This window comes from Papaver somniferum, chromosome 7 (assembly GCF_003573695.1).
Source record: "Papaver somniferum cultivar HN1 chromosome 7, ASM357369v1, whole genome shotgun sequence".
In the NCBI taxonomy this organism is placed as follows: Eukaryota; Viridiplantae; Streptophyta; class Magnoliopsida; order Ranunculales; family Papaveraceae; genus Papaver; species Papaver somniferum.
In genome coordinates, this window is record NC_039364.1 from 255986011 (window position 1) to 255991739 (window position 5729).

The following is a 5729-nucleotide window of genomic DNA, read 5'->3' on the forward strand; positions in this document are numbered from 1 at the left end:
CGTATTCTTGATCATATTGGTGACAATGCCTATCGTCTGGATCTACCACCTTATCTAGGAATGTACTCGGTAATAAATTCTGAATACTTTAGGGAAATTAGTTAACCTCAAGTTTAGTTGAGGGAAGAATCCTATTCTAGGAAGGAATCCTTGTTTAGGCAGAATTCCTAGTTAGGAAAAAGTTTGTTTTATGCAACACTCTTAGTTTAAGAAATAGATTCCTAATAAAAGACCTAGTCGGCTGAGTACAATAAAGTCTATAAATAGAGAGGTTTGGCTTTTAACTAGACACAGATACTAGATACAAAAAACCTAGCAAACAGTTTAAGGTTGATCCACTGTTTATAAGATTGTGAGCCTAACAAACAGAGAATTTTAATCGTTTTCTTGTTCATAATCTAGAGAAGATATTTTTCTTCACATTACTCTCTTGTGTCTCTGTTTTCTAAGTCTTTTCGTCTATTATTATTCTGAATTCCGCCTCTATAATAATAACTTCCAAGGTAAAGAGATCAAAACGTATCAAACTTAGCTCGTTATACACACATGAAATGTAACTTCATTTAGGTTTGATTAACCGTACCTAAACGTGTACACTTAGTTGGTTCAACAATTTTTAACCAATGGTTAGATATATGAGCACTTTCATATCAACCTTATTCATCTTCACCATAACTAGTTCAAATGACTTAAAAGAACAAGTTAGAGAGTTGTTTAATTGCTTAGATCTCATAGAAGTATACAAGACACAATCGAAGCAAAAACAGTTTTGATTCACTCAATCGATTCATTAACATTATAGCCACGGTTTTCAAAGATTGCATTCCTTAATTTATAAATTTCTTAGTTCACGAATAAAATGTTTTTAGAAACTAACACACTTAAGTACGCATACCCGTACGTATACTTAAGTACCCGGACTGAGCTTGTTTTTGATTCACAAACTCCAGCAGAAATTCACGGGATGTGAACTTCCGACAGTACGCGTACAGGTACGTGGACTTAGCTCCGGACATCCTAAACCAGTGAAGTACGCATACTTTGGTTCAAGGATTATGGACTTACACAAGTATGAATTCACATACAATGTTTATATCCAAACGTGGTTATTATTCTAACCTCTCATTTCAATCATTGAAACTTTCTTAGAGGATGTTATATAGTTGTTATTCACAAACTATTTTTGATCAAAGCGATTTTCAAGTTATTGAAATAATCAACATGACTTTCATCACGAGTAAAGATGAACTCGGCTCGAAATAGCAAATGTGTATAATCGAAGTCTATATAGAAATACGAATTTTGTCTCAATATAGGAGATAGAATAGATATACTTTTGAGTTATAGATAAGTTCAAGTCTCCACATACCTTTTTGTCGATGAAGTTCCACCAGTTCCTTGAGTAGTTCTTCGTCTTTGCATGATGAAAGTCGTGGAGTCTAGATCTCAACTACACTTACTATCCTAGTCCGAGACTTAGCTATAAGTAGACTAGAAATCAAGACTTATAGTTTTGGCAACTAAACTTGACAAACAAGCTTGAGATAGCAATGCTTGCGAGTTCGACCGAGCAGTGCTCTAACAACAATAAAAATAATAATATAGTAAAAATGATAATACGTCAAATAGTCAGTTATAATACTAAAATTAATTAAAAGTAATTATACGAAGGCAGAAAAAAACCACAATAAAAAAACCGTTACATATTACAAACTATTGTATGATTTCTCCATTTGGACCATCCCATCTAGTCCCTGGATCTGCAACAAACTGTTGTTTCAACCAGGCACATGTTCTTAAGATGGCAAGAACCACCATTTAATGTCTAGACTTCCAAAATGGATGGCCGATGGCATCCAAATTTGGCGGTGGAAATTGTTAGCTAATCTGTTATCTTTATTTACACCTTCTTTACACTCTTTGTAGACTTACTTTGACTCGCTTTACACTTGATTTACACTCTGTGTTGACTTACTTTGACTCGTGTGTCTTTCCTATTGGACTTCCTATTATTAAAGGTGTAAATTGGGCTATGCCAGCACGAGCACAACCCAGCACAGCACGCTAAAATTTGAGCACAACCCAACCCATCACGTGACTTAGCCCAGCATGGCATAGCACATTAGATTTATGGGACACGTTGTGTTTGGCTAACCGACACAGTAGACCAGCACATCACGCGTCACGGATAAGCACGTGGCACGAAACAGTACAACACGTTAAGAAAGCACGTCATAATATGTATAAAATATTACAAAACATGGCTCAATCTATAATACAAAACAGAAAGGCTTTTTAGCCACCGCCGACTAGATAAATTTGAGAGACAAGCGGATGATCCAACTACCCCAATATCATCCTAGTAATAGACATATGACGATCCTCGTGTCTGTAACCTCTTTTATTATGATAATTAGTGGTTTTGTAACCTCTTTGATTACATTAACTTAATAATTTGGTTTAGCATTCAGTATCTCATAAAGATTTAAAGAGATACTGCATGCTAAACCAAATAAAAAAAAATGTGTGTCATATTTATTACGGTTACAAACACGATAATAAGATCTTTTATAATCATAATAAATCCGGTAATAAAATATGTGTACTCCTGGAAGTGCACAGATTTGCATTCTCAATGCATGGTATCTGTAGCGACATTGTAGTTTTATTAATTATAAAAATCATTATCTACGAACACAATTCGAATTCTAAAATTACAAACATGTTATATTTATAAAAAGTGAATGTGATAAGGAATTTGGTTATTGATTTATTATTGATGTATATGGGTTGATTTTTTGTGCCTAAAGATATCTGGATGATACAAATTTCTAAATTGTTTATGAATTTGAGTGATCGGAAAGGAACAAAAAAGCAATTCCAATATAAAATCATGTCAGTGCCGTTACGACACGGGTTATATGTAGTACACCACATTTTTTGTATATTTCATAAAAGAGCCTTTATTCCAGCCAATTATTGACACTTTATTATCGTTATGTTAACTAATTATAACACATATAATATCTAAATATTTGGAAAAAATTTATATTGGGAAATATAAAATAAATGTGCAAAACACATCACAGCATGGCACAACACGTTTATTTTTCTGGCACAGCCCGGCCCAACACGCCTTCTAATTAACTTCTTAATTAAAAAAAAAACTATTTTTCTAACATTATTTTTCTAAAAAAAAAATCGGGCCATGTGTTAAACCCCAAAGGTGTCACTATCTATCCACAAAAAATCCATCAAAAAAAAAGTAACACAAAAACTCCAAACAACAAAAGTAAAAAAAAAAGCCCAACCAACACCACATCCACCAACAAATACGAACACTATCATCACCATAAAAAACATCACCACCAACCAACACCACCACTAACCAGAAACAGTACCAAGGGGAAGATAGCCCTTGCATTAGTCTCATATGTTCCTAATGAATTTGCGGAACTCAAGATAATAAATGCAACAGGAAAGACTAAAGAATCAAATTTAGAAAAGAAGAAAGGGTATGCTTATAAATATTTCTAAAAGGATGGGTATTAGATAAGTTTAAGGATAGAGATCTCTCTTATAAAGCATAGTTTGGACAAGTTAGGAAACATAAAGAGCGGCCAGGATTCATTCTTGGGAAAGCTAAATCTACGGCTGTAAAATGGTCAGTTTAATTAACTTTCAATAATAAATGTTCAATTAATATTTTATAATAAATATTTGTTTAATTAAGCAAATAAATATACTTGCATTAGTGTAGTACATAATAAATTTATTTTATATTAAATCAGTAAACATTGATGATGGTTGTGATTGTGCCATAGGTTGGTGGATCAGCGGTGGGGATAGTGGCTGTGGCTGTTGGCGAGAATGGTGGAGTGATGACGTTAATGGTGGCGGTGGTGGAACAAGTAGTGGTAGTGGGATGAGAAAGGTGTCGTAAGATAAATAAATTACTTAGTTACCTTGGTTTATCTTTTTTATTTAATATGAATTTTTAAATTTGTTTTATTTTAATTGAAATAAATATTATATGCCAGATTTTTATCAGTTCGGGACAGAAAAGAAGATGAATGCTCGAGGGACTATAAATAAACCAAACTCATTCTGAACGGTTGAGGACTATAAATAAAGAGTGGTTATAATTGAAAAAATTATTTTGCATAATGTCCACTAAAAAATTATTTATATCTAAACTGTAAAATAATGTCTTATTTTGCATACCATACCAAAAAAATGTAAAATTATTTTGCATACCATACCAAGTTAAGCAAGATAAAGAGCGGCTGAGATTTATTTAGGGAAAGATAAATCAATGGTTGTGGTTGTTTACATCATTATTGTATCGTTAACTTCACATGATAAATATTTTCGTAATCTCTCATCATAAATGTCCTGATAAATATGTTTTTATTAAATAATAATAAATTTGTTAATAATTATTACTTATGATCGCGGTGATCTTTGTGAGTGGTGGTGTATGGAGCCGGTGACGATAGTGCTGTGGTGGAAAATGTAGTGGTGATGGGTGGGTGCGGTGATGGTAGTGCAGGTGCTTAGTGTGTTAGTGACAATGTTTGTTCTATGTCGTTAGGACACAAGTAACTTTATTATGGAAATTGTGGTTGATTTTTTATAGAAAAGAAACAATTGTATATAGGCTGACAAAAATGTTTTTCGAAAAACAACTCGAGAAAAACCCGACGATGATAGGGCTATTAAAAGTTTTCCATTGGTCCCGCTACATGTTTCACTCGGTGATTTTGTGGTTGATTTTTTAAAAGAAGAGAAACAATTGTATATAAGCTGACAAAAATGTTTTCCGAAAAACAACTCGAGAAAAACCCAGCGATGATAGGGATAGTAAAAGTTTTCAATTAGTCCCACTACATGTTTCACTCGGTGATTTTGTGGTTGATTTTTTAATAGAAGAGAAACAATTGTATATATGCTGAAAAAAATGTTTCCCGAAAAACAACTCGAGAAAAACCAGGCGATGGTATGGATAGTAAAACTTTTCAATTGGTCCCGCTACATGTTTCACTCGGTGATTTTTGGTCAACCTAGCAATTCTGCGAGAGAAAACATATAAATTAAAAAACATGGAGAATAATTACCACTTTATATAGAGCCTAACATAAAAATGATAAGGATTAAAATTGACATAATTTTTTTACTTATTCTGGAGGCCGTGCCGTTACAGCAGTGGTGAAATTCTAGTGACTATATATGGGGGTTTATCTCCACTAAGAAATCAGAGCTAATTTTTTGTGGTTAACCATATTCTACTTTCTAGAGTAGGCTTCCGATTCTACTATGATACTTCTACCTATTACACGCACATGACTTTAGCATGTACCCAAATTCTTCGGGTAGATGCACATTGAGCAGACTTTTAGTATGGTTTGGAATCGTTGCCAAACTGGTCGAAGACCTTTGATGCACGATTCTAGTTCGATTTTCTGTTTTTTCAATTTCGACTACTAATTTAATTTGCCTTGTTGCAATTGTTACCAAGCTGGTGATGCTGCAATGGTTAACAACCTTTTATTAATAATTTGTACATGAGGGCACTTAAAAACTCATAATCCTAACACCAAATATAGATCTTGAGTGCAAACTAATTACTTAACTGAAAACTAACATCAATTGTACGGATAGAAATAAGGACCTTGATCATTAACATGGTCATATTATCTTTTTACAATCACTAAGCATTTATTCTTCTA